The 14,671-nt window shown below is 39.2% G+C and overlaps 1 protein-coding gene and 1 long non-coding RNA gene across 4 annotated transcripts in view; one reads left to right on the plus strand and one right to left on the minus strand.

Moving 5' to 3' along the window:
• Positions 1–14,671, minus strand: part of HTR1F (5-hydroxytryptamine receptor 1F) — a 116,110-nt gene that overhangs the window by 9,654 nt on the left and 91,785 nt on the right. For both annotated transcript variants that reach the window (XM_013097677.5, XM_005017651.6), the window contains 2 exons: positions 2,921–3,012; positions 623–756 (listed from right to left, as the gene is read on the minus strand). The gene's annotated coding sequence lies outside the window, so the exon portion shown is untranslated. The remainder of the gene's footprint in view (positions 1–622; positions 757–2,920; positions 3,013–14,671) is intronic.
• LOC106016451 (uncharacterized) overlaps positions 1–14,671 on the plus strand; it is a 104,810-nt gene that overhangs the window by 1,494 nt on the left and 88,645 nt on the right. The gene's annotated exons all lie outside the window — the stretch shown is intronic.

A 14,671-nucleotide genomic window follows, 5' to 3' on the forward strand; every position in this document is an offset into this window, starting at 1 on the left:
GTGAAGGAAACAAATCTCAGAATCCTGGAGGATACGTGCCTCCAGCTTAGAGATGCACAAAGCCATTTATTGTCTGAGTCCAGGAGGTCTGATTTGTTAGAGAATGGCAAAGAAATTCCTTGAATGCAATGCACAAAACTTGCACAGTAAACCTGCATCTGACACTTTTCTTAGCCATGTTACCAGTCTAAAAGTCCCTGTGTTGGTGAAATGATACACTGCAGTATGTTTTGTGTCAGGCACAACAATGATGCTTGCTTTAGTTTTCTGGACAGCTCTTTAAATTCTTTCAGCCAACAAAAATAATCCCAAATGACAAACTCTGACAGACTTAGCCCTGAAAGTTACCAGCCCAGATGTCTCCTCTGTCATCGTATTACTCCTGGACCAAAATCAACAGGATGGAGGTAGTGTTTCCACTGAAGCAGCTGAAACATAAAATCTGAGGGTTTGCTCAAGCTGCCAGGGAAGCAGAACTTGCCCTGTGCCTCTGGGTGCTGCTAAGAGAGGTGCGAGCACCAAGTCACTGAAAGCCAGAGTGAAAGCAGTAACCTCTGTTAAAGGGACAAAGTGAAGTGCTGCGATAGCTCCTGTTCTCACCTCCCTGTTGTCATCAACTCACCTTCATGTTTCCTATTGAGGCCACAAGAGCTGCAGCATGCTGGCTGTGATCCCTTTGCCACGTCTCTCTCCAGAAGGCTGTGGTCCTCGCTTTGCTACTCCACCAGCATTACCAGTTGCTCCACATTTTCCAGCCTGCAAAATACCAGACTCTTCAAGCCCAAAAGTGACAACCTCACAAAGAGGGATTCACAGGTGTCCCATTTCAAAGGCAGTTCCTGGGGAGGTATCCCCAGAGCTAGCTTTCAACTCAGCCAGGAAACTGAGCAGAGTGCTCAGCAAAACCTCCCTGGGAAGCAGGGTTGCTACCTAGGTGGAGTTAGTCTGTAATGCTCTCCTCCAGGCGTTTGCCATGTTCCCTCCTTGCATCCCTTGGATTGCAGCATAGTCTGTTGCTGCTTGTGAAGCCTGCCTGGAGGATACCTCCCCTGCTTATTGTCATCATATCGTGGCAACTGCTGCATTTGCTTATATGGAAGAATGATGTTCACAAAGTAATTATGCATTCCTTGCTGCTTCGAGTGTTGAAGTTGAGGGTTTGGTGGTTTGTTTTTTTTTTTTTTTTTTTTTTTGTCTCCTTTTGGAAAATTAGTCACTCATCTGTGTTTGCTCTTTATTTCATGTCCCTCTGCCATCTGTTTTAATCTAGCTGAGGGGGATGGGGAGGGAAAAGGCAAGCCAGCTTCCCAGCGAGCACTCTGGGAGTGAGGAAGGAGGAACAGCAAGAATGACATGGTCCACAGCATGACAGGCTTGCTTATATAAAACAGTAAACATGCCTCCCAAATGTAGCTTCAGTTGTTGGGTAGCTGGACTGTGAACCTGTTCTGAATTTGATCATTTTGGCTGAAGAAAGCGGAAAAAAACAGACCTATATTCATAATGCTGCCAGAAGAGATGGCAGTGATTCATTTTTTGTAGTTCATTAAACTGCAGGGCTCAGTTCCCTCTCCTCTTTGAGGCTGATCTGACTCCACGGTTCAGACCTCTTATGGCAGTGGTCTGGGTGTAGCTGTCTCTCATATCCTGTATGGTCTGGAGGAGCCCCAGGTCTGGGAGATCTAGGGCCTGGACAGCAGTCCCTGTGGGAGCCATATAAATAAACATCTGAGAGAAATAGAGTACTGCTGGGCATCCCATTGTCCTGTGTGAGCTCTCCACTGAGCAAAACCCACAACTACTCTACAGACAGACAAATTCCTGTATGGTCAACATCCTGTCCTTAGAGGTGTGTGTCTCCTTGTCTGGGTAGTCAGGGTCCGAGCTAGTATCTTTAATTTATTTTGCATTTAACAGTCTAAAAGGTTCTATTCAACCAAAAGTTTTCTATATTAGGAAAGGATGTTTTAACTTTGCTTTTCCTTCCACAGAATTGAAAAAACGATTTTTTGTTTGTTTATTTTGTGTTGAGTTTCTATTTGGTTTGGCAATGATTCAAAGGACCGCAGAATTTTATGCTGTGCAGGAGTGGCTTTCTTTAACTATCGTCAACTAAATTTGTGCTGCAAGGTGAAAATGGAGAATAGCTGTGCTTATATTTCATAACACTGCCCTTCAGATAAGGGCTTGAAACCTGCAGGAATGATAAAGCAGTGGTGGAGCAAGGAGGTTAAGAGGTAGCTTTACATTCTTTGAATGGTAATAAAATGCAGCCTTGTTTCTCCCACTTCCCACTCATCCTTATGCTTCAGGGCCAAGTGTTCCTTGCCAGCCCTCAGAGAACACATGCATGCAGTTAGAAGTCAAAAACCTTTTTCATCAATTTCCCTACCTCTGAAAACCTATTACAAAAAGGGGTTCATCTTTTGAGAAAAAGTCTACTAAAGGCCTGCCAACCTGAAAAATCTGGGGGGAAAATATATATTTTTATGTAAAAAAAATAAAAATTAATAAAATAATTAACTGAATGCATTTCAGTTAATGAACATTTTGATGGAACGGCTCCTGTTACCGGACCTCTCTAATATGTTTTCCTTTTGCTTTAATTCGTTGGGATTTTGTCTTAATCCAGCTAGTTACATTTGATAGTTGGAGCTCATGGGAGTATCTGATTCTCTGAAGCATTGCTTTAGCCTTTTCTAGTAGTAGTAGAGAGGTGGGTTTTATCTAATGCATTTTTCTGTATAAACTCTGAAAGCCTTTACTGATCCGTAAGAAACTGCCTTGTTTTCTCCTGGACAGTAAGAAAACAATCTATCTTCAAATGTGTCTGGAAAAGATTGGCAAAATAAGAAAACACTATTTTCATACTATCACCTGGGTCAGCATTAGGATATTTCTTTTTCTGCTGTGTGCTTACCAGGATAACTTGGAGGAAAAACTGGCCTCAGAGGTGTTAGGTGAAAGCGGAGTGAATGTGACAGGTCGGTGTGCTCCTCTGCAGCAGGGTTTCTGCATGACACAAGAACAGTAAAATCTGTGGTTAATTGCTTGCAATTTGGAGAGGTGCCAAAATTCACACAATCTGCCATCTCGTCTCTGCACTTTGCCTATTTTTTATTCTTGTGAAGACTGTGCCTTATTTATTTATTTATTTTAATACAAAGAGTCTTACTGCATACTTCCTGGTGTCTTGCCTTGTAGTTTTTGTCATGTCATCTGATGTCATCTGTCATTATTCTGGTTGTCATCTGATCATCTCGTAGGTTGAAGATCACAAAAGCTTAGTGTGAAAAAAGGAACACTGAGAGCATAAGTGGAGCTTGGAATGGGCAGGTGGAAGACTTTGGAAGTCTTGAAGTAACTTGGTTAGGAAGTGGAGCTGTAGCTGTTGGGGAAGATCTCAATCTGGGAGTGTCTCCAGGGGTTTTCATTTCAGAAGTAACTAACTGCCCACAAGGCTGGCTGGCTTGGGTTACTGTGCTCACACTGACTTGCAGTGGCATGCCATGGCACTGTGTCAACCTATGGAGATCCAAGCTATTAGATTCCTTCATAGGAAAATAGAGACTCTTTACCTGGTGAAGTAGCAAGAGTTTTATTAGATAGTTAAGACTGATGCTTTCTAACTAGCATTGCATTTATTTCCCTCTAGATATTTCTACTAAGATTGATTTGGTCACCTACTGTGAGCATTAAGGTTTGGGGCCAACTTTCCAAAATCCTGATTCTGTGTCTCAAGACTTGTCCTTTTCAGTACAGAGCTGTGACTTTTGCTGTGCTCCGCATGGGGTGCCACAATGCTGGTTCTTGTTCCTGTGTGGAGGCAATTCAGTTGATACAATTGAATGTTTTAGCCAGAAGAGTTTAGTTCACTCAGTGCATTGGCAGAAGCTCTAATGGTAAAAAGCATTTGTTTCAGGCTGGTGTAAAGCAGTTATGCCTGAGGACATGGGATGCAGCCATTCTGGCAAAACTTGCCTAGTGAAGAGTGCGCTTTAGCTTTTCTCCTTTCCACAGTTTCCAAATACTCTGGGACTCTTGAGGGTGCCTTTCTCCCTGCTTCAGTTTGTTATTGCATTATAGCATGCTGTTTGTTAGAATTATCAGCGTTTGAAACACAAGTTCTGGTACACCTTGTATATGATCAGAAGTGTGGATAGGAAAGCTATGGGAATGGGGGAGGCCAGTGAGAGTGAATCAAGCTGGGGAGCTGGGGGGAGAGCCTGAGAAAGAAGAGGGGTGTGGGAGCACCTCCTGCACAGTACTTGTGTGTGTATATATCCCACGCTGCCATTCAATCACATCAAGTGTATGCAAATGCAGTAACATCTCAAGAGCCGGGGAGCCAAATAACATGTCCATGTGGTGCAGTGAAAGCCCGCTTTTGGGGTTTCTGTGCTGTTTCTGGGCGAGCTGTCGTGCTGACTTAGAGCACGGGGCTGCTGGGGTGAGAAGTGGAGGGATGCGGCTGGAGCAGCCTGGTGCCATGCTCAGGCCAGAACAGGTCTGGAGCTGGCCCACGGCTCTCAGAAAAGGGCTTTCTGCATCATGTTTTGGCAGGGAGTGGTCAGCTGGCATCATGGCTTGTTGAATAATTCCTGGAAGTCTTTGGCCTTGGGCCTATCTTCAGGGGTGCAATGCTTTCAAGAATGCTAATAGCAGCAGGACAGTTTTAAAATGTGTTGACTCCAAATCCAGAAAGATATACCTTTCCCAGGAAGCTTTCTGGATCCGTCAGGTCTCCTGTTGCAGACACTTTGATTACTAAATAGGGTCTTAAGCTCTCTAACACTTTGTGAACTCGCTTTCATGTCTGATAGGAAAATAACAGACTGTCACACACAGCTTTTTTCTTTGCCTAATTCTGATGTAGTTGTGACACTCGACATACAGCACAGATGACTGTGAATGGCTTCTTCAAATTAAAGCAGATGAATCAGAATTAATTATGAAAAACAGCCTTATTGTTGTCCCAGGAATTCAGTACAGACAGCCGTTGTCTAACAAGATTATCCATCATCAAATGGCCCCCCAGACCTCTAATTGATAAAACTTGTAAAACTCTTAAAAGATAATCCTAAGAAACTCATTTCCAAACACAATTTCAAAGCCTTTTTTTTTTTTTTTTTTTTTTTTTGGTATTATTTTCTACTGATATTGGTTTTCTAAGAACTTTTAAAACATAACTTTGCAATTATGAAAACCTTTAGTACTGCAGTGAAGTTAAGATAATATTTTATGCTAGGGATGCTGGTAGACAACACTTCAGCTGTTTGTTTCCTAAGACGTATGCAAGACGTATGCAACTTCAAAAGATTGCTGAGCAAAGCTGTCTTTTAGATTATAATACCAATTTAAAGAAGTGATAATTTAAGCAACTCTTTTATCCTTAGGTTGTATGCTAAGGAAATTTGTCTTTTCATACGGTAAAAATATTTATTTGTAATGTTGGTGTACACTAGCAATATACTTCAAAACATTACACAAGGACTGTTTACTAAAAGGTGTTTTACAGCACTTCTGATCAAATAATATATATATTTTAATAAAGATGATAATGTGTAATATTGTTCTGGTGGTGAATAGAAGCATCAAACTGTTTTTCCCTAGTTGCCCAAGTCTATAGAAAGCATATCATTACTCTGAGCTGCTTTAGGAGAGTACAAAAACTTCCAATGCATTCTCAGGGATGGCATACTTTCAGTGGTTCCTGTAGTTTCTGAGAGAAAGAAAATAAGAAGTGCTTTCACAAAATAACATGGTTAAAAAGTATTAGTAAAGGACAGAGGGAAAGTGTACTAATCTTCACAGACTAGAGGAAGCCTGGAAAAAATCAAAGGCAATCCATTGCTTCTGTATTATCTGTCTTGTTTGATATGTAGCAGAGCACCCTTGTCACCCTTGTGCCTAGGCACTTCTGGAAATCCTGAATTCTTTTCCCCGTGGTGCTTACTGATGCTTGCTGATGTGAGAGGTCAACTCTAAGTTGTTGGATTTAACTCAGAACTATAGCATGATGAACTCTTTTTCTACCAGGAGATTGAAAAAGATCAACTGATAACTTCGATTCTCTCTGCTAAAATTCCTCATCAGTTTTACTCTTTGAAGCTTCTAAAATTCTGGAGAGGGGCTTTTATCAGTAACATACCGTGAACAAGTAATTAAAAATATAATATATTTTTACATTGGATGCACTTATGCATGTAAGCATATATATATAATGTCCTATTTTTGTTCATCATTTCAATGTTTTATGTTTTAAGAACTTGTTGAAAACTGTTTTCTTCGTGTTCAAAATGAGTTTTTGAAGCTGAAGAATTTTTTAATGTTAACTCCTCTGGAAAGAAGCAGTGAACAGATTCAGTGAAGTCTTCACATTTGTGTAGTCCCTTTTTCTATTTTTTTTTTTCTTCCCACTTCTGGACTCTCAATGCTGTCATTATATTATGGGGTTCTTTTACCTCTTTATTTCTTGATTCTCAATTTTTAGGATGTAGCCAGGTCACATATATGAAATGTTTCCTTGCATAGTCCCAGTATTTAGAGGCTTTCTTAAAAAGATATGGTTCTAGATATATGCATCTAGAAAGAAAGTGTCTTCTCTAATCAGTTGACCAAAATATCTATAGCTTCAAGTAAAACTAGCAAGGCTGAAGAGAAATAGCCAAATTATTGGCTGACGACAGTCTAATTTTAAATAGACCTATCACAGCACCTTTATGATATGTTTGTTTTATATGTTTGTGATATATGCAGTGCAGCCATCCCTAAAAATGCCACAGGGCTGAACTAGTGCCATACTTCTCTTGAAGCATGCTTTATTATTATTATTATTATTATTATTATTATTATTATTATTATTATTATTATTATTATTAATAATAATAATAATAATATTCTTTCTTTCCCCTATTGAAATTATTCTTGAAAATCCAAGAGAGGGAGTTTGAACAGAAAGTGAAATCTTGGATAACAGAGCCAGTGGAGCTTCTTTCTGGCTGATTTGACTGAGAGCTACTGTAACTTTTTATGTCCACTTATTTATACAACCAGGGTATGAAGCCAGCATAAAAATGTACTTGGTCAATCTAACAGGACACATGAATCAGCTTTTTGCTTGCCTAGCTTGCTGTGTTAGGAAAAGCAGTTGGAATAGAAAATTAATGTAGTTCCCAGCATCTGAAGAAATAAATATATTGTCTTTACTTTGAAGCCCTGTCTGTTCTGTAGGTGTTTGCCTCCAGGTTTGGGGGATGAAAAGTTCCAGAACCATTAGCCGCAGATGCTGGGTTTGTTGTTAATTCACCTCTACTGCAACATCTATTATTCCTTCTGGTAACTCAAATAGATTGCATTAGACCAGGCATGTAATCACAGTACTTCCTTCTGCAAGTAATTTATTCCAGTCACTTTGTTCTCTCTGTTTCTGATAATTTTTTATTCCCCCCCCACCTCCATTAGAAGGCATATTAGTGTAGCTAATTTAGGCCATACAGCTAGTAATGTCCTAAAATCTTTGAATCTATTGGATCAGGATTAACATTTTATTGATATTGCACCTATATTTATTTATCTTTTGATTACTCCAATATGACTTGGTTTGGCAACGATGTTGACAGTCAATGCCCTCAATTCACTAGAAAACAGCACTGCATGGGAGAAAACGTCATAGGTATAACCATTTATGAATCAAGTAACCTAAAAAAATTTAATTAAGAACTATAAAAAACAGCATAAGAGTTTTCAGAAAACATATCAGTCGAGACAGCAGCTTAGGAGGAAAAAAAATCTCTGAAAATACTTGTTTCCCTACTATTTTCAGCCAGCAGTTGAAACGATGTAGACCTTTAAGTGCAATGAATGTTTCTCATATATCTCAGTTGGAGAAGAGATATAACATGGAAAGTAAATGCAGAACATTGAAATAAGAAGAAAAACAAAACCAAACCTGACAAAAAAAAAAAAAACAACAAACAAAAAACACAACAAAACCCAACGACTCAACAACAACAGAAAAAAACACATCAAATATAGCACAGGATCATTAGATTAACCTTATGTTATGATGAAAAGCATTGCTGTAAAATGTGTTTCAGCTGCATTTAATGGGATCAGTAGGTTTATGTTCTTATTACATTGAAATGGATAAAGATTTTAATTTAGATAATTAGGCCTGACATGGTGGTTTTTTGTTTGTTTGTTTTGTGTTTTTGTTGTTTGTTTTTTTTTTAGTATCTGCTGCTTTTATGTTGGCTTCTGACTTCAGTGGTTATTAACAAAGAATTGTTTTTCCTGTAGAGAGCAGTGTTGAAGTTGAATGGCAAGAATCAAGCATGCTCTTTATGCAGATGATGCTTTGCTTCTGCAGCAACATCCAGCAAGTACAATGGAGCTGGTGATAGCTTTCCATTGGCAGCACAGAAAATTAACTAGGAAAAAAAAAGAGCCAACACCATGCCCTTGAACAGCCCCTTTCCAGCAGCACTTTGTGGCTTCTTCTTAGCAGAGGTTTCCTTGTTTAGTAGCAGAGGCTTCATAAACACAGAGGATGAATTTATTGTCATGGCATAATGCGCAGCAGTAGGTGGGATGGAGATGCAGTTCTCTGGGCAGAATATAAGTCATCTCAGGAACAACTCCCTTCTTGGCTAACTATGTCTTCCCTTGGACACACAATCTGCCCTCTTCCAGATGCAGGCTTTCCTAGTAGATGGATCTGTGTAACCCAATGTATTCACATTACAGTAGATATGCACTATGGGTTTATTGTAATAGTCTTGTAGGGATGACATAGTCAACTATTTCCCCAGCACTTTTCTTAAGCTGTATGCCTGTCTTCTAGTTCAGGGAGAGAAATGTAAAAATAAACTGAGAATATTTATAAATATAATTACTTACCTCTACCATTATATGTATATTTTTAAGTATGAACTGTTATCCATTTCAACTGAAGCAGCATGACTTCTACCAAAAGACTGCTCTTTCTCCATAAAACTTGAGTTCATGCATGTAATGCATGGCAAAAGGAATTGCCTCTGCATGAAGCAGTGAACTTGGCTGCCCTTTTTGCTGGCTTGCCTCCACCCACTTTAGATCACTATGGCAATATGTACTTCTTTAGGATTAAGAAATAGATCAGTTGGGTTAAATGTTGGAGATTGTTCTCTATATGTAAAATGGACACAACATTCTTGTGCTTCATTGAGATATTGAAAACTGTCTGCTGTGCTGATGGTCCTGGAATTAAAGTATTGAAGTATGGAATAAAATGTGCTGAGGCTAGAAATTGTCTAGTTCAAATAATCTGCTACAGCTCTCAGTTGTTCTTCTTCTGGTCTGACTGTGGACCAGTTTAAATCAGAGCCAAATCAGTTTCATCAGAGGTTGCTCAGCTGCTGTGGTGAGGAATGTTGCTAATGGTCCCCAGAACGTGGTGCTGCAGAGTGACAGTGCTCAGTGTTTATAGTTAGAATGGACAAATGCTTACACAATGCTCAAGGTAACCTTGTAAGGACAAGTAATTATTACAAGTTTGATTCTCTGCGCCAAATCTGAGGGGAACAGCTGGAGCCTCGGGGGACTGCTATTAGCAGCACTGTATTCAGCAGATCCTTCTTTCTCCTCCTCTTATCCTCTCCTGGTGGGATAGCTAAATCTGCTGTATGTGATGAGAAAGGCTTTTTCATTCCCTCAAATGCATATGGTGTTTTGAGCACAAGGTGACTGTTCCTCAGCCTGCCTTCCCTAGAAATTTCCTTCCACCTAGTGAAATAGATGCATTCCACCTGAGGCTCCTGAACAGTTACCCAACCAAGGGTTAAGGACTGATAGCTTTAAAAGCTGTTAAGGAAAACACTGAATGTTTCTTGACACACACACGCATATATATTTTATATATATATATATATATATATAATATTATTTTTTTTTCTGGTATAATGCCATTAAAAATATTTTGCTACCATGACAGTTAATACAGAATATCCATGAGGAGGGTATTGTCCAGACTAAATGTACGAGGGGATCATTGTCTTGGAGGCTGTTCTTTTGCTAATGTGTAAGAGTAGAGAAGAGGCACTTGTGACCTTTTATTCAGCTACTGAGAGTGTGCTTTCTTGAATTTTTGTGTGGGTAAGAAGTATGCCTTAGAAGGAAGCTCAGCTGCGTCATTGGAGGCATTGTGTTAACAAAAGTCTGCAGAATAATTGTTGAGAAGAGACATCCGTTTAGGAAATCGGTAGCAGGGGCCTTTTTATTTGCTTGATTCCATGGCATGGGAGTTATTTTCCAGTCTGAAACTGAAGCTGAAGTATTATTTTTTTGTGTGCAGCTATATGTTTCAGTGTCATTGTATAAGAATAATGACAGCAGTTAATTTTTCAGGATTCTTCAGCTGCATGTATTGGCTGCATTGCAGGCTCATATTAAAAATTATGGTGTAAATTGCAATGACTTGCATATGGGAATAGGTCTTCTTAATATTCTCAGTTTACTACAGATGATGATTGCTGCACTTGTGCTTTAAAAGCAGTTATGTAAAAACAGCAAAAGGTGTGTCACAGGAAAGGCAATTGCCTTTGAAAAGTTTCCTTAAGCTGTGCTATTAAATATTTATATGTGTAGTCTCAGAGCAGGCAGACTAAAAAGTAATTGCCTTTAAGATCGTTCCAAATGTTTCTTGGGACTCCTGGGAGAAGCAATATTTGGATCATTTATCTATCAAAAAAGAGACTGAGCACAGGAACTTTCTTCTGACTAGTAAAAATGTCAGTCTGTGATTTTTGCTGTTTCAAGGTTTCACTTTTCATTTAAGAATCTACTGCCCTTTAAGACCATTTGATCAGAACATTAAAGGCACGTTCAAATCCTGTGTCCTCTTCAGTCAGGATATTATTCCTATATGTACACTCCAGTTGCTAGAGATTTAATGATTCACTTCTAAAGGGGTGAGGAATCCAAATGCTTCCTCCTGGACTTAGTTTTGTGTGGTTTAAAATTTCATTTTACCAGCTATAAAGAAGCTTCTAATGCTATTGCTGTAGTCATATGCAGGATCATTGTTTGAAAAGATAACCAAGACTGCCTATAGTTATTAACTCTAGCCAAAAGGTGTAGAATCAACTACTTATTTTTCCTAAAGTTCTGTTTATGACCAGAGAAAAGCTTGTATAAATGTTCTAGACCCCATGAAACAGGATAAAGAACCAATTTCTTGAGAAAGACTTGCAACATCTTGTTAACTTCCTGTATATCTTTAAAGGATATTTAGCGTTAATTATTTAAAACAATTGAGTATCAACCTTGCTCTTGGGAAATAAGTTATACTTAAGTACCTCAAGTTGCGGAGATTTAACAGAATTGTCATTTAATAGCATTTCCCTCATCTGCTATGTTTCAAACACTGTGTCAGGAATTGTGAATATACAATGAAACAGATTCATAGTCTTAATGGTGCCTCTGTTCCTCTAGGCAGTACTACTGTCATTTTCCGACCTTAGATATGGAGTTAAATAAACCTTTTCTACAAAGGAGATGTAGCCCTTCTTTCTGTACGTAGAATTACAGTAGTAATAATAATGAGTGGCAATAGAAAAGCCATGTGTATACACCTTTAATAATTCAGATTTTGTGTGTTTGATCATCTGGATTGCCATTTTGTACATGATGTTTTTATTTTTTTTAAGTAACCTTTCTGTTGTTTGATAATATTAGCAATGCAGAAGCTGAATGTTCCCTCCCCTTTCTTTCCTTCAGTACTATGAAGACAGTGAAGCTAAAACTGAGTTTTTGGTTTTAGCTTTAATTGAAAAGCAGTGTGCAAATGGATAACTGATTGCTCCAAGAGAAGTAAACTAAGTACTTTTGCTCATGTGTAGTTCCAAGTCCCTTTCTGTCCTTGAGGACAAGTCTAGAGTTCATACCTCTGTTTCATACAGCTTTTAGGATGTCCTTCCATGCAATTTGACCAAATGCTCCCATCAGGCTCTCTTTCCCCATCCATACCAATTGGCAGCAGTGAGTCGGTTACATTTCCTATGGCCATCTCCGTGCAGTCTCCAAGGAGTTTGAGTAGTGAACATTGTCCATTAACTCTGCAGTAGAGAACTCAGCATCAAACCATTTCTGATGTGCCTCCCAGGTAGGAGGCTTGATTTTTTTCACATCCCATGCTTCTAAACCACAAAGTCAAAGTCCAGCCTAAGTGTGCTAAAAAGTTACTGATGTTCCTGTTAGATTTTGCTTGATTTTTTGAGGACTTATTTTGTCAGAGAAAGCACAGTGTTGGCCTTATGAATGTCATGGAGAATACTGGAAACTCTGGCATATTTATTAAGCCTGGAGATCTGGGTGGAAATATAATGGGCATCAAGGTTGTTGAAAAGCCCTTCAAGACAATGAACTTACTGTTAAGAATAGCTTACTATGCTTAGTGGTGCTTTGCATTTGTAATGTTTGCCATACTAGAACCATTCTTAAACCTTATTATTTCACTTAGGTGTGGAACTGTAGATGGATTGATATAAATGATGTTTTGAAGGTGCAAGCTAGAGCTGGAGCCTAAGCACTTTGATTCCCAGCCATTTGTTCAGGCAGTTAGATAATGCCTGCTCTCCTAAAGCATCAGTGCATAGAAACTTTGGAGGTACAGGATGCATTGAAATCAAACACTGAACTTGCTAATTGGTCCATTCCAGTCACCCTGACAAAAGATGTCTCCTCTGAGGAAGGGCCAACTAAGTTTATGTGCCATAAACTTCAAAGAGTACAGATTCAGACATGGCAAATAAAAATATTTGTCATGCCTTGAATAAGGCTGTGGTAATTAGTTCCTAGTGGAACAGGAGAACAGACTATCTTAATTAAAGACCGTTTAGGTGGTTAACAGCTGTAAACTTCTCTCCAAGTAAAGCCAGTGGAAAAATTATTTGTTTAATAATAAAAAGACAGAGGAATGTCCTTGAGTCTTCCTTTATCTGAAGCAGAGGTACAGGTTGAAAGTCTTTTACATAAAATGATGTAACCTTAGGATGTATTCATGAAGGATACTTTCTATAAGATTTCTTCCCAAGTCTTACTATCTATAGTAAGAAACTAACTTTTGAGGAACTGGTGTGTGGCTGAAAATAACTGTGCCTCAAAGGGTCAGGTTCTTCTTCTTGTCAAGTTAACCTGGCACTTCACTAGAAAGTCAGTTCTACCTCCATATGAGATGGCTGAAGCCAAACCATGACACAGAATAATAGAATATCCTGAGCTGGAAGGGGCTCTCAAGGATCGTCAAGTCTAATTCCTGGCTACACACAGGACTACTCAAAAATCAAACTGTATGATGCGCTCTCTCTCTCTCTCTCTCTCTCTCTATATATATATATATAGTGTGTGTGTGTGTATATATATATAATTATATATGTCAGAAGTATCTGATTTCTGTGCTGTTGGTAAGAGGTATTGTTTGAAAGAAGAGGGACCAGAGAAAAAGATTTTTTGCCAAGGTTGGCAGATGACCCAGTACCAAATGAGGCACCACTAATCCTGTTCTGCGTGGGTTATCTGTGCCAGGTGTTTGTAGATGAGCCACAAAGGAATCTGGCATTGTTCTTAGTGCATGTGGTGCCTCAGCAATCAAATTATGCACATGAAGCTCAGGAAACAAAAGTAGTTGGTAGACTGTCTAAAAGCACAGTTAACACTGGCATCTTCCTCTCTTGGGAGGAGGTTTATCTCCATGTTTTACAGTGAGTAAGCCTGTCTGTCTTGGCAGAGGCTGGATGAGAGATAAAAATAGCAGGAACCTGGCTTTTTCACTTTGTCTGAGGAAAGCTATCCCTAGACTTAAGCTCCTGATACTGGAGATACGTCCAGTTGATATTTATTTTAACACGGTGGTATACCTTGCTTGAGTGGATGGATGAAATAACATAGCCAAGTCTGCTTCTGTACTAATGACACTAAACGTAATGGATGTGGGACTTGGAAAGTCAGTCAGCTCCCAAAGAGACCACTCCATGTTTCTTTCTGGAAATGCCCCAAAAGCTTGAGAGAAATGCCCCTAGAGGCCACCCATATTGTAAATCCCAAAGGAACAAGCATTGACTAGCACTGTGTCTCCTTGTCTGCACTGGTAAAAAGGATTAAATCTTATCACTCAGGAAATGGGTGGGAATAATATCTGTCTTGTGCACCTTGAGCATGGCTGGAGATGTATGTACTCCCATTGCCTCTTTGTCCATGGTCTGTGGCTTGAAAGCCCCTTGGAGAAGTTTGGAAAAGCTTTTCTTACAGGCAGGCCTTCTGCTGCATTCAGAATTTAAAAAATACTAAGCTGGAATATTAGATAGTAGGGTGAAAGTAAATTAAAACAAATCATTTAGCTACAAGTGCTATTCAGAGAGTGTTTCAAATTGAAATAGGCACCTAAGAGCATGAAGTATCCTGTCAAGTTATTGAACGTGAGGGTAGAGAATGGAGGAAGATGGTTTTAGTACACATGTTCAGCCACATTAATTAGAGCAAACTGATGATTTCCTTCTGTTGGGAACTGCTCTTAAAATGAGAACAGCTCTTTAGAGGGTGACCTCTGTATCATGCTATCATTTAAAGCTTCCCCTTATTATTGTATAAAATTTCAGTACACTGTTGTCAAAATGGGGAAGGAATCTTGGGGGAA

The sequence above is a fragment of the Anas platyrhynchos genome, chromosome 1, assembly GCF_047663525.1.
Source record: "Anas platyrhynchos isolate ZD024472 breed Pekin duck chromosome 1, IASCAAS_PekinDuck_T2T, whole genome shotgun sequence".
NCBI lineage: Eukaryota > Metazoa > Chordata > Aves > Anseriformes > Anatidae > Anas > Anas platyrhynchos.